The following is a 25,206-nucleotide window of genomic DNA, read 5'->3' on the forward strand; positions in this document are numbered from 1 at the left end:
CCTCTGAGGGTGTTCACACGTGGCGGAGTGACGCCACTCTGCTGCGTGTGCTATAAAGAAAAGGGACATTCCTGGTTGTGGCAGAGTGACCGGTGACCCCGAACCGTACGCACACATCCAGTGTGTGCCTGTGTGCGGTGGTGGAAGAGGGGGGCGCCAGGTGATACAGGAGCCTTGTAACAGTAACTATCATAGTGTTCACACCATCTTTCACCTCTCCTTCCGGCCCATCATTCAGCTGTTTAGAAAAGCAGATTCCTATAATGTTCCACTCCACTTTTCCCCCAAAATCGTGGACACAACCGATTCTTTTATCTTTTAAAACATGTTGTCCATCTATATTAAGGCGCTATAGATTGCACACGTATCTGTCATACTAAAATGCCACTTCCTAACATTGATAGAAGAGTAGCAGGAAAAAAGATGACAGACCCACTGGAAACAATGTGCATATGATGGTAGAACACTAATAAACCTAGACCTTAATCAGGTTGCACACACTTCTAAAGGTCGAACAGTAATTACATGTGTGATTATAATATCTTTGACCTCTGTGGTACTTCTTAGAATTGGGGTATTCATACCATTCAGAACAGAGGGGCCCGTCATGCATCATTATGTGTGACCCCCTGCCGCGTGCACAATGGTCCATTCATAGAACTTCATTATATTTCAGATCGCCCGCTATAGTCTAGGAAATCCGTCTGAAGAGTGTACTGCTTCTCTATGTACAAGGCATCGATTTCGATTGATTGCGCTTAAGTATCACCATTACAAATATATCATAATTACTGAATCTACTAATGAATGAGTGAATCAGATCTAGCTATAACCGTTTCTGTTATTATTGCAATGATCGTTCATTGTTAGGTGGAGAATCGAATTGTGTGATTTGGCGTTTCTGTTCTCAACTCTGATTGACAAACGAATCACAACACATTCTATGTAAAATGTCACACCAAGAGTATTAGAATATTTCTGTATAGCAAAGCATGCATCAACGTTTTTTTTTTGTTTTTTTGTTTTTGTTTTTAATGTTGCAAGTGCATAAATAAAGCAGAGCTAGATTAGTGAGAAGAATAGATTATGGACCATTGTGCACGCGGCACGGGGTCACACATAATGATGCATGACGGACCCCTCTGTTCTGAATGGTATAAATACCCCAATTCTAAGAAGTACCACAGGGGTCAATGATATTATAATCACACATGTAATTACTGTTCTACCTTTAGAAGTGTGTGCAACCTGATTAAGGTCTAGGTTTATTAGTGTCCTACCATCATCTGCACATTATTTCCAGTGGGTCTGTCATCTAAGCTTTCAGCAAGTACTGTCTTTTTTTCCTGCTACTCTTCTATCAATGTTAGGAAGTGGCTTTTTAGTATGACAGATACTTGTACAATCTATAGCGCCTTAATATAGAAGGACAACATGTTTTAAAAGAAGCACTATTGTATAACATCATCTTACCATGCGTAGTTCTAAATTGCCTGATGTGCATCTTCATATTTGAAAAAAGTGTGAGTGGCCCTCAACTAAAAACAAATAAAAGCCATCTAAACAGATCTGTGGGGGGTTATTTGACACGTGTTTAGAGTCCGGACCCATAGGCACCACTTTGCGGGTATTTTTGGGTGGATGGCTTTTGACCCACATTGAGGGGTGAGATAATACCGGCCATCAATTTGTTTGCACACCTGTTGTTGTCTGTTAACAGTTGACGGCAGTGCTCTCGCAAATGGATTGCCAGCAGTGGGTGACTATACAGTTGTTGCTTAGTATGAATTTGGGGCACAAGTACGAGGTATAGAGAAGACAGAGGAAAAGGCTCAAAAGGCACAGAGACACTAGAATTGTAATGTTGGTGTTGTTGTTTGTGTTTGTTGAATTCTGGGCGTCACTTCAAAAATAAAGTATGTACAAATTGTAAAGGGGCGCTCAGGGTCACACAATTGATCAGAACAATACTCAATGATGGCCGACCAGGTGCATGTCAAAACCCAACTTATTTGAAACAATGAATCCTAGTTGGTACAGCATACAAGCATATCGATCTCATAGCTCTCAACATTTTCGACGATTGCAAGCAAGTTTTGTACCAAGATTATGTAATAACGGCAATAATGTCATAATACATTTATCAGTTTACAAAATGGATGTGGGAGTGTGGTTGGTTAATGGTTCAAATCGGTCTATACCTATCTGATGGGTCCGCCTGGACCCATCCGGCTATAGAGAATATTGCTAATACATTATTAAGGTGATCGCAAATTGGTTGGCATTGTCTATCATAGGCCGCGTGTCACTGGGAAATTCTATTGGTTAGTGTACAGCTCACCAACCTTAGACACATTAACTAGATGTCAATATTTGGGTGGCACATAAATGGGGTAAGAGAATTCCATGGACTGCCATAATTCCAATACAAGAATATTCCTGGTCATCCTGAAACAATGAGGCCTTCACTTTCCTTTGTACTTGGTATGGTGTGCTTTCTAGTGTCTCTGTGTGTACTGAGGGAGTTCTGAAGGTGTCTTATGTGTGTTTGTCTTGTAATGAATAGCCAGTGCTTCTTCATGTCTGGATCACATGTTAGGGTACCCATTTCGAGAGTGGATTTCCTTCCATTTATTGAGGTTTTCGCTAATTCCTAGGTGCATGTTGTGTTCTTTGTCGCCTCTTGAGGTTCTAGTCAAATACTGTCTATAACATCTTTTGGCTTTACTCTACCTGTGGACCTGGACATCAGTAGTTGGTCTGTGCGATTATTAAATTAATTAACTTGGGAGTGTACCACTACCCGTCCGGAGAATCATTATCTTATGCCTGTGTTCCATATATCTATCACTCCCTTCATTGTTCCTGACCTTGGCTCAGGTGTCAGCTACTGTCTGGGGTGTGCACGAGTTTCTAGAATACATGTGTTTTGTAAATTCAGCATCTTAGGTTTCGAGGCTTTGCTAATTCTGAGACCTGCCACAGCCTCTTCGCTTCTGTCTTCCTGTTCCCATAGTGGCGACCTATATCCGTGTCTGTTCATATTGTACATCTGCAATATGATACTGCTCCTGCCTGTTTATTCAGAATCTTATCTACCTATAAAATAACTGTCATATTGGAGTAATGCGTCTATTTCTTGGTAGAGAGGAATCTCCTGTCCTTCTATACATTGTTGTAGAATTTAACTCATACACTATTTGTGCATTCTACAAACTACTTTTAGTTCTTCCTTGTGTCACATAACCTAAGTATTTTTATTATGGCAGATTGCTTGTTCTTTCACTCTCGTCAAGCATATTGTTTCATGGAGTTCGGTCTAACTCATATTGTCAACCACTCCAAGATTCACGGGATGAAAAGACTGTCTCAGTCTATAAAGTCTCTGGCTTGTGTAGTACTGGGTGGGGCGGAGGCAGAAGGTGATAATGATGTGCTGATCTGCATCATCACATTCCCCCTCTGGCTGAAATTTTCGACCACGCCCATATCTCTGCCCATTCCATTGCAGTCATCTTTGGGTATCAATATTGTACTCACCCCCTCAAGCTGCCTCTTTGTGCTATGCTTTCTCCAGGACCCCAAGTCATGAAACAGCAATCCTCATCAGCTTCACAATACACCCAATGTTTAATTTAATTGTAGGGGTCACTGGGACATTCAGACAATGTCCCAGGATGTCCCGGAGGACAGCTCATGGGGTACATCCTGGGAATTTCATATGTTTTAGTACTCTCATGTACTTGGACATCAGCGATTATTATTCTGGTCATTTCCAGTGCCTTCTTGCTCAATGTTTTACCTTGTTTCAGTGGTATTTTCAGGACACATAGAGCAGTGGGACAGTATCAGTATGAGTAATAATATTTTGAAAGTGTTTGGAAAATAGGTGGTACCCTTAAAAATAGGAAATGAAACCAATCATCATCTACAATGACTTCCACCTCTGACAACATTTTGATGTGCAGTTTCTGTAAGGTCGGTGATAGGCTCTGTAAGGTTCCCATTTTCATCATACTTTCGCTGGTATGTATATACAGCAAGATGGACTGATCTTAGCGCAAACACCTACTGCCATCGCTGTTTTCAGATCAAGGACATACCTGTTTTGAATGGTCATTAGTCTCACTGCTCTCAACTCTTCCTTTATTGCATTGAATGATTTTATAGTTGTATTTCTTTTTGGAAACAGCTCCCATCTGGTTATGTGCAGCCACTTGGCGTTTACTGTTGTTTGCAAGCCAGGGACAAGATAGGTGGTAAAGAGCACAGCTGCTCTGCTGAATAGTTTCTGCTTATCTGGTACTTCATAATAGACCTCTATTGGTTTTGCAGAAAAATCATTCTATCTTTGGTTACGTTTGAGACTAAGATACCTGAATTATACGTGAAAGACGGTCTACTGAAAACTACAATATATAACATACCAATTTGTAGGAACATCCTTTTACTTGCTTCAAGTATTCATCCCCAGTGAACAATTGAAAGTATACTGCATTGTTATGCACCACCTCGGGTCCTGACGCTTTTGACAACGTTTCTGTATGGGAAGATGCTAAACACCCATAATGCTTCTCGCATTAACGGTCTAGTCTTTCAAGGTGCGCGGACAAAGGGCTTTTTAGCCACGCCACCCTTAGTGCGCGTCGCGTTGCAACTGCTTCGTCTACTCCTCTGACTTGTTTGTGACTTTGTTGCTGTGCGCTCTCTCCAATTCTTTACTTTCCATTTTGTCTTTGGACAGCCCATAGTTTTCCCACTGCCTTTCCTCTCGGCTTACCTTCAACTTTCCCGAGCGGTTCTCTCTTTCTGCTCCACTTCCCTCCTTACTTTCGCTGCCATCGGCTCTTCCATGCTCTGTCTCCCTTTCTCTAGGGTTTCTCTCGGACCTATTTGCTCTGTCTTTCTCCAGTTTTTCCTCTTTTTTCCTGTAAGGAAATATTGAGACTGAGTACCACAAGAGGAAATACACCAAACACGGGCTCTAAAGATTCAGAGATCTTTAATTCTGTGCAGTTTACAAAGAAACATAGATACAGATAGCTTTCTGGCTCTCAACACTCCGAAATGAATACCAGCCCGTCAAAGAGAGGAGAGAGAGTGCTGGACATGTAAACATTTCTGTTTTTATACATTTTCTGCAATTATATCCAGCTCCTCTACATGTTAATAATCTGCAGTCTAGAGTTTGTGCCTAGTTCACATACAGCTTATACAATAATATGCAGAAGAATTACATGAGTTTGCATTTCCATCAAGTTACAATGGTGATGTATATTCTCGGATCCCGCGGTAAGCCTTAGTCTATATCCCAACACAATGTAATTCAGCCTGTGTCCACGCTTGGTGTTTGGACTTCATTGTCACCGATGTGTATTCATGGATGAGGCTTATTAGCGTAGACAATGCTTGGACAACAGTTCATACATAGTACAAGGTCTCATTACCTAGTCTAAACAGTCATCTCTTTAGACGACTAACCATTAACAGAACTCAAAGGTTGGGAGGCTTGGTTTCAAGTTAGAAACACAGTCCACCATTTTAGAACAGAGAATGTACGAACCGAAATCAATATGGCGGATGCTTCTAAAATGGTGGTGACGTCGGTCCAAAATCGGAACTTTTCAACACGGTTTTCTTCGCAGAGCGACTAAACTTAGGCCAATATAAATCAAAAGGAGGCGCGAATATGAGTCCCGTTTAACACACCCTCCTTTTTGCCTAAGCCAAGTGATAAACTATAAACTAGTTACTTCACGAGTAACTCCACATCTCAATGTCCAACCTGAATCACATTCATCAGCTATATCAATTGCCATAAGATCTGCGGCAGAAATTTCCTTCATCACAAATCCATTGGTCTTTGTTTCCGGTGCGTATTTCTTTGGCCCTAACGTTCCCATAGTCTGTGCGCAACATAACCCTAACATTGAACATATGGCAGGAAGACATTGTATACAGCAACAACAGAACAACAGAATACCCAAAATGATCAATAATATTGAGAGAAGCTTCCTCAAGATCGTAAGAAGTCCCAGAACCATGTACTAAGAACCCAATTTTCCCTTGGGAACATGTACTTCTGAACTAAGGACATGCAGATTTTGTATTGCTTTAAAGATGGTTGGGGAGGAATCTGGTACGAAAACGCAGCAAGCAGATCCCACTAATTTGCATGATCCACCACGCTCAGCCAAGATGATGTCTAATACCATCCGGTTTTGTAGCACCACTAATCTGATTGCTTTCTGTGCTAGAGTCATGTTATAGAGTATGTCAGTGGTCCGGTTAATGGTTTTCTCCAGTACTCTGGCTAGTCTCCTAATATCCTCAGAATTCATAATTTGCCCCCAAAAAGGGACAAAGGATTTTGCTACATCGCCCAGAACTTGTGATGAAGTATCGCCATTCTCGTCCCGCCTTGGACGAGCCCTAGAGATTTCAATGGTACTCGCTACAAATACCCCTGGTAGCAGAATTCCCAAATAACAGGTTCCCTGCCAATCCCTAGGTAGCCATGGATAAGCTTCATTACCACAAACGAAGTAGACAGGTTCGCCTACATACAAAGGTCTGTCCTCACTGGTCAAATTTACAACATTGGTGCAACCCTCAAAATCACCCATTGACTGAGTACCATTCCTTTGTATGCAGAAAGAAACTGAGTTGGGGCTATGATTAACAGTGTAAGAAGGTGGCGTGGCATCCCTATTGCCTATAGGAGCCATCTTAAAAGAAATCAAAGATTGAAAAGGTTGGGACAGTCTATCAGAAGGCCTAATAGAAGCTACATTAAGCTTGCTCCTATTTGCAAAGAGTGAGCATCCCAGAGGCGTTAAGACTCGCCTATCGAACTCGTTCAAATTTGTCCCATCAAAGTTCCCTGAGATGCTATCATTCCATCGGCCAAATAATAGTGCCCTTAGAGAAGCATAACATGTAATAGTTAAAGGCAAGGGATGAATATACCAGCCCAACCCTTTTTCCCCATGTTGCGGTAAGTGGGAGCAAATCCAGCAGTTAGTTCTGTTCAAAATGGCATGAGTTGCGTTCATTATAAGCAGTCTATGTTGAGCGTCTCTAGGAGATAGAGTGTGCAGATGCACGAAAGGTGTAGATACAGTAGGAACATTCTCAGTTGGCAAGAATGTTTCAAGTGGGCATACTTCTTTCATATACCAAAATCCTAAGGCAACTAATACTATGAAACTGTTTAACACAATTGCAAGAAAACAATACGTCTTGAAAGACCATGTATTTGATTGTCCATTGTCTTTGTTGCCCACACATGCGATTGTCTGTACCGCACGAGTAGGGTCAATAACAGGTATTGTTCCTTTGAAGCTTTATTGAAAAGATTCCTGCGAAAACTCCATAGTCCGTTTGCTGGTGATCTCCTGATCATGTGTTTTTTTAGTCTTTCCCAATCCCCATCCACCTACTTTCCTTCAGTGCAGAAATTGACAAAGGACAAACTCTGTGATTATTTTCCTTGTGGGAACAGCCAAACCATGCAGTAATTCTAGCTCCGTGGACACAGATTGTACCTTGTGACTCCTGATACAGTGTGATCTGTGAACAGTGCGTCGTTGCTTCGTGAGAAGTGATGAATTTGCAGCAGAACCAAACAAAGGTGCAAAAGGATCTGCAGGAGTGTTTGGAGATGAAACAGCAATTTCCCCAGGCCCCGAAGGCTCAGGGAGCGTCTCCGATGCACTCTCAGTGCTGGAAGATCGCTGGGAACAAAGCAAGTACGTTTCTCATTATCTTCTTCGTCGTGTGGCAAAGGGAAAGGTATCCTCTTGACATGCGAAGCGTGGATCCAGTGTTTTTTTCTAGATACTCGTACGGCAGACTGTGTGGCCAGGAGGACCTGGTAGGGCCCTACCCACCTCGGTGAGAGACAGGATGCTTTCTCAAATGCTTTGGTCAACACCCAGTCACCAGGTCGGATGCTATGACCTGGCCCCTCGTATTTGGTTGGGAGGGCTTCTCGCACCTGTTGATGAATCAAATACAAATTTTGAGTTAACCGGTCACAGTATTCAGAAAGAAGTACGTGCTCTATATCTCTCAAAGCCCTATGTTTAGGAAGATTCCAAATGTTAGCTGGCCTGCCCATTACCACCTCGTACGGGGAGAGCCCAGTCCCAGTCTGTGGGGTCATTCGCATCGAGAGTAACACTAACGGTAAGGCGTCCGGCCATTTCAAATTGGTACCAGCACCCCTCTTAGTGAGCTTGTTCTTTAAAATTCCATTGTGTCGCTCTACTAATCCAGCACTCTGAGCATGTCTGGCCGAATGGAACCATTTATCAATCTGTAATCCTGCACATATTTGTAGAATTACAGCAGAGATAAAATGTGGACCATTGTCTCACCAGATGACCCTCGGCAAACCAAACCTAGGAAAATATTCCTTAAGCATAGTTTTCGCCATTGTCATTGCTGTGGCATCTTTTACAGGGAAGGCTTCAACCCATTTACTAAAAGCACAAATGACTTACAAGATGTATTTGAGGTTATTTCAACGCTCCATTTCAATAAAGTCAAAGTGAATCACCTCGAAAGGGGCGGAAGGTGGACCAAAACTACCGCTTGGTGTCGATATACCCTTCCCAATATTGTCCTATAGAAAGACTAAGCAACTCTAGACAAAATGCTCAGCAGTTTTTGGGATGTTAACATTTACTCAGACAGTTTCTAACATTTTTCAAATTTTACTAGTGCATATGTGAGTGGGACCATGAGCCATTGCAACCATCATAGTGATGTATGCGTCTGGCAGCATCCATTTTCCCTCTAGGTTATCCACCCAAAACCCATCATCATCCAACCTCGCCAAGCCCTCAGCCCATTGCTGAGTTTCTTCTAGAGTGGCATCGCTTGGATATTCTTTATAGAATCAATTCCTTTATCTATAGTACAGACGTGTGTGGCTTCCCTTGTAGTGTACATATCTGAATGGAGATCAGTAGCAGTCTGTTTGGCTATCTGTTCAGCGAAAGCGTTCCCTTTTCCAACATCATCTATGATTTTCTGATTTGCCGCGCATTTCATAATTACTAGCTGAATGGGAAGTGCTAGCACTGAGAGTAGCTGAACTATCAAGGTGCCATATTGAATCTTCGTTCCATGTGAGGTCAAGAAACCTTGTTCTGCCCAAAGTCTACCGAAGTTGTGAACTACCACAAAAGCATACTGACTATCAATATATATTTTTACTCTAAGTCCTTCGGAAAGTTCACAAGCTCAAATCAATGCAATAATCTCTGCGGCCTGCGCAGAGTTATGCAGAATTCTTTTGGTTTCCACAATCGTGCTTAGTGTAGTGATGGCATAAGCAGCAGTGGATGTACCATCTGGAAGTTTGAAGCAGGAGCCATCGCAAAACAGCTCCCATTGTGGATCGTTCAAAGGTGTAACTTTCAAATCAATCCTGCCTTTAGTTTCTTGTTCTGTTGCATAAAGGCAGTCATGTGACATTTTGTCACTACAAGCAGTGTGTTGTGGAAGAGGTAATTATTCAGCCGGATTCAGTACACAACACCTCTTAATTTTAATATGCGGTACAAACAAGATCAATTTGTATCTCGTTAATTGTGCAGAGTTAAGAGGTTGTGTTTGCGTTCTATTTAATAGAACGTCTACAGAGTGAGGTACCAACAAGGTTAAAGCATGGCCTAGGACCATACCCTCACTCTGTTTTACAGATGCAGCAGCAGCAGCGACAGCTCTCCGACATCTCAGCAAAGCACATGCAACAGGATCAAGGGTGGAGGAAAAGTATCTGCAAGGCCTATTCTTCCCCCCATGTTCCTGCGTTAACACAGCCAAAGCACATCCATCATGTTCATGCACATACAAATCGAAGGCCTTTTCATAATTTGGTGTGCCCAAAACTGGTGCTGAACACAATGCAGTCTTGAGCAGATCAAAAGCTTTCTGGTGTTCCAGGTTCCATGGCAATGGCAAAGAAATGCCCTTCTTTGTCAAAGCCAACATTGGTTTGATCACTAGTGAGAAGTTCGGGTTCCACTGCCTATAGAAAGAAGCCATTCCTATCAAGGCTCTGACTTTCTTCTGTGTATTTGGGATGCATGCTAGAAATTATTTTAATCTGTTCAGGTATCAATCTTCTTCCCTCCTTTGACAGGAGGTAGCCTAAATAGACGACCTCCTGTCGACAATATTGAAACTTTTTCAATGAAGCTTTATGTCCATGCTTTGCTAGGTGAATAAGCAACAACACGGTGCCCTCCTTACAGGCACTTTCTGAATCTGCAGCTAAAAGAAGGTCGTCGACATACTGAAGCAATGTACAAGTAGTAGGCAACTCAAGTGTATCAAGCAGTTCTTTCAAAGCCCTATTATAAATGCTCAGACTTTCTATGTACCCTTGCGTCACACGGGTGAATGTAAACGAGCGTCCCCCTAGGGTGAATTTGCACAGGTATCTGCTATCCTTGTGTATAGGAATGCTAAAGAAGGCATTCTTAAGATCTACGACACTAAAATGAGGAGCAAAAGCTGGGATCATTGTTAATATCGTTGTCACATCAGGCACAATAGGAAATTGTGGAGCAACAATCTTGTTGATAGCACGTAAATCAATGATAAAACAAAAAGGAATTGCATTATCTCCTTTCTTTCGGACTATTGCACAAACTACCTGCAGTTTCTTCAATTACCCCACGGTGTACAAAATCAGAAACTATACACTTCAAAGCTTGCTCACCATCAACCGAATCTTATACTGATACGTGGCAACTTTACTCCTGGTTCCAAAATGATTTTAACAGACTCATAGGGTAATTCATAGAATTTCGCAGAAAAGTGTCGCAAGTGGCTGGCGCAGAGTGTCCGCGTGCGATTGTCTGCGACAGGCACGTGCGCTAAAACCGATTTCCGCGCACAGCGTATTCATGGATTTTAGGCTCCCAAACCAGCCGTGGTGCAGAGAATCGCAGCGACCCTGCAGCAGCGCCAGTAACGCCCCCAAGAACGCCCTCGCGCAAGGAAAAGCCATCAAAATCGCTAAATCATCGCAAAGGGCTGCGCTAACCCTGGACCAGTTCACCGGGCTGGCAAACAGCAAACGCCAAGCGGGGAACGTGTATTTCAGGGGTGCGCGGGAAGTTCCACACGCGATTGGCCCCGTGCAAGCAGGGTACGTGTATTCCATGGGTGCGCGGGAAGTTCCACACGCGATTTCAGCAGGGTACGTGTATTCCAGGGGTGCGTGGGAAGTTCCACACGCGATTCCAGCAGGGTACGTGTATTTCAGGGGTGCGCGGGAAGTTCCACACGCGATTTCAGCAGGGTACGTGTATTTCAGGGGTGCGCGGGAAGTTCCACACGCGATTGCCCCAGTGCGAGCAGGGTACGTGTATTCCATGGGTGTGCGGGAAGTTCCACACGCGATTGGCCCCGTGCAAGCAGGGTACGTGTATTTCAGGGGTGCGCGGGAAGTTCCACACGCAATTGGCCCAGTGCGAGCAGGGTACGTGTATTCCATGGGTGCGCGGGAAGTTCCACACGCGATTTCAGCAGGGTACGTGTATTCCAGGGGTGCGCTGGAAGTTCCACACACGATTTCAGCAGGGTACGTGTATTTCAGGGGTGCGCGGGAAGTTCCACACGCGATTTCAGCAGGGTATGTGTATTTCAGGGGTTCTGGGGAGTACTACACGTGAATTGGCCGTGTGGGTCCTCCCAGGTGTACGCTCCACAACCTCCATGGCCCCTGCAGGCAGCCCACACCACGGGGGACTACCCTGCACCCCTGCTCATGTCCCGCAGGCAGCCCATCCACCATGGGCATGCCCCCCAGCCAACCCACATGTCACCTTGCACTACTGATCAACAATGCATGTCTCCCACCACCCCCACCCCCCAGCAGTGCAGGGGCAGACTCCACCAGGCCCCCACTCATGTCTCCTACCACCCCCAACCCCCAGCCACCATGGGCAGCCCCCACCAGGCCCCCACTCATGTCCCCTATCACCCCCACCCCCCAGCCACCAGGGGCACCCTCCACCAGGCCCCCACTCATGTCTACCACCACCCCCACCCCCCAGCCACCAGGGGCAGCCCCCACCAGGCCCCCACTCATGTCTCCCACCACCGCCACCCCCAGCCACCAGGGGCAGCCTCCACCAGGCCCCCACTCATGTCCCCTATCACCCCCACCCCCCAGCAGTGAAGGGGCACCCTCCACCAGGCCCCCACTCATGTCTCCCTCCACCAGGCCCCCACTCATGTCTCCCACCACCCCCACCCCACAGCTACCAGGGGCACCCTCCACCAGGCCCCCACTCATGTCTCCCACCACCCCCAGCCACCAGGGGCACCCTCCACCAGGCCCCCACTCATGTCTCCCACCACCCCCACCCCCCAGCCACCAGGGGCACCCTCCACCAGGCCCCCACTCATGTCTCCCACCACCCCCACCCCCCAGCAGTGCAGGGGCACCCTCCCCCAGGCCCCCGCCCATGTCACCCACCACCCCCACCCCCCAGCATCCAGGGGCACCCTCCACCAGGCCCACACTCATGTCTCCCACCACCCCCACCACCCAGCCACCAGGGGCACCCTCCACCAGGCCCCCACTCATGGCCCCTATCACCCCCACCCCCTGCCACCAGGGGCAGCCTCCACCAGGCCCCACCCATGTCTCCCACCACCCCACCCCCCAGCCACCATGGGCAGCCCCCACCAGGCCCCCACTCATGTCCCCTATCACCCCCACCCCCAAGCCACCAGGGGCAGCCTCCACCAGGCACCCACTCATGTCTACCGCCACCCCCACCCCCCAGCCACCAGGGGCAGCCCCCACCAGGCCCCCACTCATGTCTCCCACCAACCCCACCCCCCAGCAGTGCAGGGGCACCCTCCACCAGGCCCCCACTCATGTCCCCCTGCACCCCCACCCCCCAGCCACCATGGGCAGCCTCCACCAGGTCCTCACAATCCCCAATCATGTGCGTTATGGTCAGCCTCCACAGCCAAAAAGCCCTAACAAGTAACCCATTCACCCACATGGAAATGGAAATTACATGTTACACCCCCAATGTTCATAAAGCTAATGAACCCATGTCCGTCACACACAATGGTTGCAATTGAATGGGAAAACGCCCAACATGACATGCATGAAACCAATGAGATGATACCACACATTGAAGTATGAAAACAAAATTGTATTAAAAAAAATAAGAATGCAAAAGAAATGAAACAAACTACAATGGCAATGAAAAAAAGATAAGCTGCATGTCCGTTTAAAAAAATAAAAACACCAAATCCTAATCCAAAAAAATGTTGTCCAAAGTGAAATGAAAAATAAAATCAATCCAATGAAGAACTATGTACAAAACTTCCAAGGGTCCATGAGCCCAACTGAACAAAGGAAACCTACAAAAAACCCTAACTAAAATGCAACTATATACAAAAAGTGGAGCAGTGTCCGTCAACTCCAAATCATAAGAACAAACAAAGGAAACCTAAAACTAAAGAACTATATACAAAGGCGGCGGGCAAGTCCAGCGGGTCACTCCGTGGTGTTCCGGGCCAGGGCATCATCGAACTCCTGTTCGATGTCCCGGAGGCGGTCCTGTTCCATGGCCCCGAGGGTCCGCAGGGACGACGCCGTGTCCTCCTCCAACCCCCTGCGGATTGCCGCCAGGCACTCGGCCCGCCTCAGGGCCCTCCGCATGGAGTTCTCCGCCCTGACCATTGTGAGCCGCACCTCTGCTGCCCGCCGCCTCTCCGCATCTATGGCGTGGCCCAACCGCTGCCACACGGAAGACACTCTCTGTCCTGGGTCCTCCTGCCCTCCGGCCGATGCCTGCCTGTCCGATGTCGAAGGCCCCGAGCCTTCATGGCTCCCACCATGTTGCTGCTGCTGCTCTGCCTCTGCCCGTGCACTGCCCCTTGCTGCCTGCACATCCTCTGCCGGCTGGGGTGCAGTCGTAGATGTGGCCACCCCTGCTGGACGTCCGACTCCCGACTGTGGCAGGGATGCCTCCTCCACCAGCCTGGCCGCACCGTCAGAGGCAGCTCCACAGGGCACCCAGGTGACTGATGGGTGGGAAGATGGCTCAGAGGACGACTGGCGCGTAGGGGGTCCAGTTGAGGAGGGGGTCGGAGCAAGCCCCATCAGACGGAGGAATCCGGCCTGGGTGACCTGTCCCAGCAGGCTGACGTGGTCAACGAGCCATTCGAGATGACGTGCAGTCTCTCCATGAAAAGACTGCAGGTCACCTCGCATGGCCCGTTGACGCAACGCCACACCAGCCAGGACAGGCTCAACCCGTGGATAGCCACGTCCGCAGGCAGAGGAAGGCCAGTTGACGTCAGCTCATCCCCTGCCTGAAAACGGGTCTGGACGTAGGCATCCCTGCTGGTGCAAGATGATGCAGGGACAGGATCGGGGACAGGATTGCACACAGGCACCTCCGCCGCGGCCTGTGCAGCCTCCTGTCCCTGGTCCTGCACTGCACCACTAGCACCAGTGGGATCCCCACCTCCAGACCCCGTCTCTGGTGCTTGCACGGCCTCCTCCTCCACCAAATCCCCCACCAACCTGGATGACTCCGTGCCATCTGCCCCTGTTGGGCCCTGTGGGGTCCCAGCTGCCCCTTCTGCTGCCGAGGAGTCCAACGCCAACCTCCGCCTCTTGGTCCTCCCCCCGGCAGCTGCGGCTTGTGACGCGGCACCGGACTCCTCACTCTCCGATGAGATGACAACACGGGAGGGGAGCCGGGCCTTGCGTCTCCAGCTGGTGGTGGGATCCCCGCCGCTGTGCTCCACAGCACCTTCTCCGCCCTCTTCATCAGTTGACGCTGCAGACAGGGAGAAACAAAACACAGGCATCAGGGCACTGTACAATGGACACATACACACATGACAGTTGCACATGAGTGGCATTGGCAAACCTCAGACATGTCATCACAATCCCCAACACACATGTCATTACAACTCGCACACATGAGCCATACCACAGCCATATCGCAACTGCCACCAGCATCCCTACACATACAACAGCATGAGCAGCCAAAGGTGAGCCCGACATCACATGCAACACAGGAAGTGCACCACACATGTACACACACCACGACACTTGCATGAATGTGTACACCTCTGCCAAGTGTCGCAGTGTTCAGACGGGCATCCATGTCACATCTGCCAATCAGGCTTCCACATACCGCTGTCACATGCATCCATGTTGGATCACTGTTGCACCCTTGTCAAATACACACACATGCACATGTACACAGTGCTGATACATGCAGCCGAAAACAACATACATGCGTGACATCACGGACATGTCTACTTACATACACATTCATCCAAACATGTGTGCCCACACAACTGCATTTGGCATGCAAGCCTACACACACAAGCACCATTCATGTCTCACACATTACAGCCCTCGCATGTGTCAGCCCCACGGCCCTGTACACCCCCACCCATACTCGACCCCAAACAAACAGATGTGCAACCTGCACACTACCGAATAATCACCACACGCACTGCTCACAATCAGGATGCATGTACACTCACCGCTCGACTCCAGACGGGTCTGCTTCTCAAGGACCTGGACGTGGAGTGCTGGGGATATGCGTTCCAGGACCCTCATCTGTTCTTCTGACAAGTGGCCCCGGCGCCCCTTGGCATCCGCTGCCTTCAAGAGGCGCCGGGCCTTGTTCAGGGTCCTGGACCTGAAGTCCTCCCAGCACTTCCTGACATGTTCTAAGTCACGGACTGCCACCCCCTCCGCGTTGATGGCAGTCACGATGTCAGTCCAGATCCGAGTCCGTCCTTCCGTGTCGGCGCGGGAACTTCCGAAGAGGGCATCATACTGCCCCAGGACTTGCTCCACCAGGACACCAACTTCGGTGGCACTGAAGCTGGTGCCCCTCTGCCTCTCTGGCCGGGGGTTGTCAGTGGTCACAGATGGTGTTTGCCCCGACATGACAACCCCAGAGGCAGGAGTGGGTGGGCAACTGGGTCCTGGGGCTGGGCTGTGGAGCGATGGAATCCCAGTCGGGAGTCTTCGGTTCCAGCAGGGGTGGTCACAGCAACAGCACCCATGGCTGATGTGCAGGCAGCAAATGGCAGTGCACTTGGGCAGCAGGCAGTCAGGCAGCAGCAGATGGCAGGTGGGAGCGTGCTCGGGGCTCTGGGGGGCGGTAGTTCGGCCTTCTGGGCAGGAGCGTGGTCTTCCGTGTGCATACGCGTGGCCAGCTTGATACGGAGTGATTTGGCACTTGAAAAATCTGCACGTCAGCGTGTAATTCGAGGAAAGGCCCTTAGCGCGTAAGCGCGTCTGCACGCATACGCATTTTCATTGGACAGAAGGCCCCTCAAGCGCAAGCGCCCCTGTGACGTGACGCGTACAGACGTGCATGCGCATTTCAGCGCACGTGAAAAACTGCACGTCCGCATGTAATACGAGGAAAGGGCCATGCGCGTATGCACGGCAGCACGCATATGCGATGTCATTGGACCAAAGGCCCTTAGCGCGTAAACGCGTCGCCAGCGTATGCGCGTCTATGAAGTCACGTGCACGTTGAATTGGGCACACGTTTGAAAATGTTGCGTGTTAAAAAAATGAAAGACACGTCCGAGTGTCAAAGCGTGTAATTGGTGGGAATGGGCCTAGCGCGTACACGCCGCGTAAGTGACGCTGGATGTGTGGGCCTGTATAAAAGGTACATGTAGAACACCATTTCCTTGTACGTGCTTTTTGTGGAGAGCGAGTGGGTGAATTCTGTACTTCTTGTCGTTTCACACGCGATTTACTTCACGGCGTTTCAAGTTCGTATTCCCTGTTACCTCTGACAGCTTTTTCTCTTTTTTCTCTTTTACTGGTTTACCTGGGCCTGTTCCCTCAAACAGTGTTCCCTTCTACTGTTGTCCTGTCTCCTCAGACAGCGTACAAATCTTCTTTTGGCGGGGGTGTTGCCAACCAAACGTGCTCCTTTTTCACGCTCTTTTACCTGGCAGACGGTGAGTCACGCACGTATCTAACATCTGTGCTTGCCCCGTGTGTAGCCTACCCCTTCAGAGGTCATTCTAGGCTGCGTGTGACACGCATACGTTCATTCTTGTGTTACTGGGTGCCACAGCGTAGTGCAGGGTTTTCTTTCTGCAAACGTGGTCTAGGAGGGGTTGCGTGCACGTCATCTCCCTTTTTTGGGGCTCCTGTGCGTAGCGTGACCCGTCATCTTTCCCCAGGGGTTACATTCAGCCTTGCTAGAGCACTAGGGTACAATTACCATCTGGTACCCAACCCCTTTGACCCCCAATTGCCCAGGACAATAGTTTACAGCCACTCCCATACGCACATTAACATCAGTGCCATGGCTGGGAGGCGAGGATTCCGTAAGGGTGGCAAAGGTGGAAGAGCCACAAGTGGTGGCCGTGGTGGATCCGGTAGGGGACGTGGTCGTTACTTGCAGGGTGAGCCTGTCCCCCCATGTGTGGAGGACCAGTCAAGGGTACCCATAATCCCCCCCCTCCCGTTGAGGCTGATGTGGCTGACACCATCCATGCTCAGCCCTTGTTGGACCAGCCCATTGTGGCACCAGACCTGGCTGACTCCATGGCTGACTTCCAGGTCAGCAGGCCTATGACACGTGCGCTGGTGCACGTTGATGTCATCATGCCACGTGCATCTGGGGCAGCAAGGTCATCTGCTGCCCCAAGTAGGCAGGGCGGAGAGGCTGCAGGGGCAGCTGCGGCTCCATCCACCCCAGCTCTCACACACCCAGCCAGGACAGTGTCGGTCCTAGTCCATCCTGCTGACATTCCCCCTGACACCATTACACTTGAGCCAATGCCTGCACCAACTCCCATGCTGAGTGTGCAATCCCACACTCCTGATACAGAGTCCACCAGGGCTCCTGCCCCTAGTGTCCAGAGCGGCGCAGGACACTCAGGATCACCACCACCTTCCAAGCGGAAGAGGAAGATTGCTCGTCCGGCACAGGCTCATGCCCCAGACACGGCTACACAGTCCGGCCCGTCGAGGAAGCCCAGCTTCACGGATGACGAACTGAATGCACTTGTCGAGTATGTGTTCGCACATGATAACGAGATGGTCATTGTTGCAGGATCCAAGACCACACCTGCACAACGCCAGGCACACTGGCAGACCGTTGCGGACATCGTAAGTGCCCTTGGAATCGTGAGGCGCACAGCCAATGATTGCTATAAGAGCTGGAATGACCTAAAGCGCAGGGCAAAGAGTAAGCTGGCCTCAAGTCATGCTGCAACTCTAGTGACTGGAGGTGGGTCTCCAGTAGTAGACATGGAACTCACTCCACATGAGTCAGTCGCTGGGACCTACGTCACGGAGGAACAGATCCAAGGCGTGGGAGATCTGCCTGATTACGAGGCATTGTCCGGTGAGTGCACATGCATGTGTGTGTCATCCATGTGCATGGTGTGTGTGTGAGGGATTCTGTTTGTGTGCTAGGTGAGAGTGTGTGCACCTGAGTCGTATGGGTCAGCCATGTGCTTCATGCAATACATCCTGCGCAGCTGCATTTGGCCATAGCAGTATCCCTTCTGCCAACAGTAGACATCTAGCCCAACTGCACGCCAGTTGCCCTTGAAGTGTCACCTTGCCACAACATTGTTGCTTATTTTTCACTGTTCATTCAGTCAGATTGTTTGCATTCCACCTCTTTTACTAGGCATTTCGCAGTCCTCTGGTCACATGTCTGACATGGCTATGGTAAAGTGGAGTGACTTTGTTACCTGGATATCATTTGTTCACACATGTCCCTGTGCAATTGGACCATTTAGGACTTGCAGCTCCAGGTGAAAAATCTGACCTGTTTGAATTAGAAAAGCTATTACATGCGGGAACTGGACTGAATGAATAGGTGCTGCCCTCCTCTCCATCTTCACTCAATAGCAATGGTACATGCCATCTGTGTGATGGCATGTGTGTTTCACCTGGCAATCACAGGCCAATGTGTGATGCCACTGCCAGGCAGCATGCAGAAAATGTGTTCATCTTCCATCTTGGTGTCATCAATGTGTGCCATTTGCCTCCCCTTCATACGCAGTGATGGTGCATGCATGGGAGGGTTTTAGTCATGTTGGACATGTGTCAATCAAGTACTGGTTCTCTTGCTTCTCAGCCCTCATTGTGTGCCATGGTGCTAATGCCTGTTTCCATTTCTTTGTTTTCATGTCTTTGCAGGGGAAGACGCACCTGATACTGCTGGGGTTGTGGAGATGGTGCAGACCCAAGAGGGGTCCGAGGGCCGACCAACCTCCAGTGAGGGACGTGGTGTGGTGGTGGGTGAGAACCCACAAGTGCTGCAGGTCGTGCTCTCAAGGGGTGTCTCTGGCTGCACCTCCCCCGAGCTGTACTCAGGTGTTGATTCGGATGATGAGACCTACGTGCCGTCGCAGGTGAGTGTTCCAGGGAGGGATTCTGTTCTGTCCCACCCACCTGCACCAGGGTCAGAACCCTCAATGTGGATGTCAGTGTTGGCAGCTACGCCTTTGGTGGTTACGGATGCAGGGTCACACTCCGCGACATCTGATCCTGTTCCTGGGCCAGCAGATCAGAGGGGGAATGCAGTCCTGCAGCCTCAGGCAGTGCCGGCACAGCAAGGCGCAGTTCGCCTTGTCCCAGACAGGTGTGGTGCCCGCCGACGTGGTGGCCGTACGCCACCTGGCAATACCGCATGGGAGCAATCCATTTACGGTATGGCAACCAAACAGGCAGCATCATCCGAGATGATGGCTCAGGCCATGGATAGGGTATCCACTTCCATTGTCCCCCCTGAAAGGCTGATGGAGCGACTACAGCAGGCAACCGACTCCATCTGCCAGTCACACAGGGAGGACATGTTGGCGTCCAACATGGACAGGCGGGCAGCACTGGCGACTCTGCAGGAGGCCATATCCATAGATTCCCAGGGCCACAGGGAAGCCCTGAGGCAGGAGCTCCTTCACCTCAGGACGACTCTTGTTGAGCTTGAGGCTTCAACACACCAAAGGACAGAACAGCAGCTGGAGCATCTCACCCGTACGCTCTCAGCTGAGATGCAGGCAACGAGGGCGGAGTTCCGGGCATCCCGTGAGTTGTTGCATGGGGACCTCCGCACACTCATCTTCCAGAACGAGACCTACCACACCCGCATGCTTGCAGCCATGGAGGAGCAGAATAGGGCCTTGCGTGGGCTGCCTCCCATAGTGCAACCACCTCCGGATGCAGCTGCACAGGGTGATAATAGCGACAGCAGTGATACTCCCACAATAGGGTAGCCGTGTGGGCCATGAGCCCATGGAGGTGTTTTTTTTCCCAGGATCCACACAGGTGGGTTTTGGTGTGCACCCTGTCCTCGGACCTCCTGGGTGGCCTCCCCAACCCCCCCGGGCCCATCAATGGCCATTTTTGATTTTTTTTTATTTTTATTTTTATTTTTATTTTTAATTATTTTTTTCCAAATTTTTTTGGGACAATTTGTTGCCTTCCGTGGTTCCTGTGGGCATACGCTGCATTGTGGCTGGGCACATAAAGGCTTCTCATGTATTTGGTTCAGATGCTTGGGTTTGAGTCACACACACCCCTCCTGCTTCCCGTTTCCATGGGCTTGCAAAGGGTGTGCCCAAGTGACATTGACGTACATGGTGACATTGGACTCCCACTACATGTGTGGGTAGTCTAGTCAATACTGTGTATACATTCCTAGTGCATATTGCTGTTGTGTTGTACACTGCATGTTGCATTGATGTGTAACTCATCATCTGTGTCTACCTCCCAATTTGCAGGTCCCTTCCTCATGTCTACACAAGGCCCTCTAGTTTGGAGATGGGGGTCCATGTTGGCAGCAGTGCACCTACAACTCTACATGGCGCCAACACTGCACAGTTGGTAGTGGTGCGAGTGCAGGCATTTCCAGGTGGTGAGACTACTAATTTATTACATTTGTGATGTCATGTTAATGGTAGTACCTGCTCAAGTTTGTTGTTGGTCCTGCATTACTGTGAGCATTTCAGGTGTTGCAAGTTTCAATTAGGGACACTGTACATTGCGACACTAGTGTCATGTTGTGGGGATTACTTTGTTTACCTGCAAATAGCATGAAATGGCACGGTGTGTCGTGTGGCGGTGCTGGGGATGGGTTGGCTGACATGGCACTGTCCTCTTGTTGCATTTTGCAAGTGGGTATTCATTTTAGCTGCTTGAATGTGTTTCTTCACAAAACTGCATTGGTGGTGTCTGTGTGGGTAGGGATGCACACATTGTAACACTTCCAGGTGAACAATCTCAGGCTGATATGGTTTTCACGGTTGATTCTCCAGACATTCAGGATCAGTGTCAGGTTGAGTCATCATTGATTGTCAGATGGAATGTGCCAGGGCAGTGTGCACTCCACAGGGGTGTGATTTCTATGTGAAGTAATTAGCCACTAGCTGTGTACGGGCTGCCTCCCCCCATGCCCTTTCCCCTCCCATGCGCAGCGGCTGTGCATGTGGTTGGGGATGTGGGGCCACCACCATGTCCACGGCCAGGCCCCGGCGTGTTGCAACGTTATGCAGGACACATGCTGCCACTATGATCCTGCTCACTACTGGGGGAGCGTACAACAGCTGCCCGCCAGAACGGTCAAGGGAGCGAAAGCGTGACTTTAGCACTCCTTTGGTCCAATAGAATCGTGTAAGGGCCTTTCCTCGAATTTCACGCTGACGTGCAGGATTTTCACGTGCCAAATCACTCCGTATCAAGCTGGCCACGCAAAAACACACGGAAGACCACGCTCCTGCCCAGAAGGCCGAATTACTGCCCCCCAGTGCCCCGAGCAGCCTCCCACGTGCCATCTGCTGCTGCCTGCCTGCCTGCTGCCACCATGCCCTGCCATTTGGTGCCTGCACATCAGCCATCTGCAGGGGTCCAGTTGCTGTGTCCACCCCTGCTGGAACTGAAGACTCCCGACTGGGATTACATCGCTCCATAGCCCAGCCCCAGGACCCAGTTGCCCACCCACAACTGCCTCTGGGGTTGCCATGTCGGGCACTTCCAAATCTGGCACCAGTGGCAACCCCAGGCCAGAGAGGCAGAGGGGCACCAGCTTCACTGCCACCGAAGTTGGTGTCCTGGTGGAGCATGTCCTGGGGCAGTATGATGCCCTCTTTGGATCGTCCCGCGCCAGCAAGGAAGGACGGGAGAGGATCTGGGCCGACTGTGTGGTTGCCATCAACGCGGAGGGGGTGGCAACCCGCGACGTCCAGAAGATCAAGAAGCGCTAGGAGGACTTGAGGTCCAGGACCCTCGTGAAGGCCCGGTGCCTCGTGGAGGGGGGCCGGGGCCGCATGAGCTCCATCCAGATGAGGGTCCTGGAACGCGTACGCCCAGCGCTCCACGCCCAGACTCTTGAGAGGGAGACCCGTCTGGAGTTGAGCGGTAAGTGTCCAAGCATTACTGTGTGAGACAGGGCATGTTGCGGTGTGCTGGTTCTCTGATACTTGCCTGTATGTGTGACATAGGCCATGTATGCATGTATGTGTGCAGGGACATCATGGTAATGCATGTGCGACCAGTGATGTGTGAACCACATGGTTGTTGCATGTGTTTAAATGCCACATGGGGAGCCCTATGCAGATTTTAGACATGAGAGCATGCCAGTCTCTGTTCCTGGACATGGGTGGGGGTGAGGGATGGGTGCTGATGGCAGGTACATATATGGTAGCCATGTCTGTGTGCCTGACCTGCGTGTCTGTGACTTGTGCATGCCATGGATGCATGACACATGTGTGTGACAATGCACAGATTCACTGATGCAGCCTAGTTACCCTTGTATCCGCTGTGTTTGGGTGTATGGGGCCAGATGGATGTGACTGAGGTGAAGTGTGTGCATGTGATAGGCATGACCCATGATGCATGTGAGTTCCATATCATTGTATGTTGTCAAGAGTCCATTGGACATGTATGGAAATGTCCATGGCATGCACCATGCCTGTTACTGTGTGTGTTTTGCCTGGACTGACCCATATGTTGTGGAGGGACATGATGGAAGTGTACTTTGACAGTGGTACTCATCTGCTATTGCTTCCTGTCTAGGGGACCATTGTACAGTACCCTGATGCTTGTGTTCTTTGTCTCCCTCTACGCAGCGGCTAGTGAAGAAGAGGGCGGAGACGGCGCTGTGGAGCAAGGCGGCGGGGATGCCCCCACGGCTGCAGCGGAAGGGGTGGGTGAGCCCCCACAGGGGCCTGCTACGGTGGAAGACGATGAGGAGTCATCCAGGTTGGTGGTTTCCACAGAGGAGGAGGAGGCCGCCACAGGGGCACACATGGGGCCTGGTGGGGGCATCCCTGCTGGTGCAAGTGGTGCAGTCCAGGGCCAGGGGCAGGAGGCAGCACAGGTCACCGTGGAGGGGCCTGTGAATGTCGCTGTCCCTGACCCTGTGAGTGTACCACCATGCACCAGCAGGGTTGCCCCGTCCCAGGCCCGTCCGCAGGTAGAGGGGATGTCCATGTCACCTGACTCCCCTCCACCTGCGGACGAGGGGACCCGTGTCCGTATGGAGAAGGTCCTGATTGGGGTTGCGATGCGCGTGGGTGCAATTCGTGATGACGTGCGTGCTTCCCGGGAGTTGTTCGGGGGTTTCCTGCATGTGTCGGCCAATCTGGCGGCCCTCTACTCCTCTGTGGAGGCTATACACCAGTCGTTCTCCTTGCCGTCTTCCGGCCCAGATGCCACCAGGGCCCCCTGTGGACCTGCCCTGACCTATGCATCCAGCTCGGTGGGGATCCCATCCCTGCCACAGTCGGGAGTCGGAGGTCAAGCAGGGGTGGACACCACAGCAACTGTACCCCAGCAGATGGAGGATGTGCCGGCATCATTAGGCAGGGCACGTGCACAACGGCGTCGGTGGATTCCATCAGCCTGGATGCCGTCGTGCTGGCAGAGGCAGTTGCGTCGGAGGCAGCAGCAGATTCAACGTGGGAGGCATCATGGCTCGGGGCCATCAACATCGGAGGGGCAGGCATCGGCCGGAGGGCAGGAGGACCCAGGACAGGAAGTGTCTTCCGTGTGGCTGCGGTTGGGCCACCAGATAGGTGCGGAGCGGCGGCGGGCGGAAGAGGAGCGGCTCACGATGGTCAGGGTGGAGAACTCCATGCGGAGGGCCCTGAGGTGGCCCGAGTGCCTCGAGGCAATCCGCAGGGGGTTGGAGGAGCAGATGGCGTCGTCCCTGCGGACCCTCGGGGCCATGGAACAGGACCGCCTCCGGGACATAGACGAGGAGTTTGATGATGCCCTGGCCCGGAACACTACGGAGTGAGCCGCTGGACTTCGCCGCCGCCTTTGTATATAGTTCTTTAGTTTTAGGTTTCATTTGTTTATTCTTATGATTTGGAGTCGACGGACACAGCTCCACTTTTTGTATATAGTTGCATTTTTGTTAGGGTTTTTTGTAGGTTTCCTTTGTTCAGTTGGGCTCATGGACCCTTGGATATTTTGTACATAGTTCTTCATTGGATTGTTTTATTTTTTAATTTTATTTTTTCTTCTCCATGGAGCAATGGTGTTTGGATTTTATTTTTTTTCTGTCGGATTGATTTCATTTTTAATGTGACTTTGAAGTACATTTTTTTTGGATTCGGTGTTTTTCATTTTTTGGGACGGACATGCACCTTTTCTTTTTTTCATTGGCATTGTAGTTTGTTTCATTTCATTTGCATTCATATTTTTTTAATACATTTTTGTTTTCATACTTCACTGTGTGGTATCATCTCATTGGTTTCATGCATGTCATGTTGGGTGTTTTCAAATTCATTTGCAACCATTGTGTGTGACAGACATGGGTTCATTTGCTTTATGTACGTTGGGGGTGTAACATGTAATTTTCATTTCCATGTGGGTGAATGGGTTACTTGGTAGGGCCTTTTGGCTGTGGAGGCTGACCATTATGCACATGGTTGGTGATTGTGAGGACCTGGGTGCAGGGGGACATGAGTGGGGGCCTGGTGGAGGCTGCCCATGGTTGCTGGGGGGTGGGGGTGGGAGACATGAGTGGGGGCCTGGTGGGGGCTGCCCATGGTGGTTGGGGGTGGGGGTGGGTGGGAGACATGAGTGGGGGCCTGGTGGGGGCTGCCCCTGCACTGCTGGGGGGTGGGGGTGGTGGGAGACATGAGTGGGGGCCTGGTGGAGGGTGCCCCTGGTGGCTGGGGGGT

This window comes from Ambystoma mexicanum, chromosome 6q (assembly GCF_040938575.1).
Source record: "Ambystoma mexicanum isolate Mex_15411 chromosome 6q, UKY_AmexF1_1, whole genome shotgun sequence".
Taxonomy (NCBI): domain Eukaryota; kingdom Metazoa; phylum Chordata; class Amphibia; order Caudata; family Ambystomatidae; genus Ambystoma; species Ambystoma mexicanum.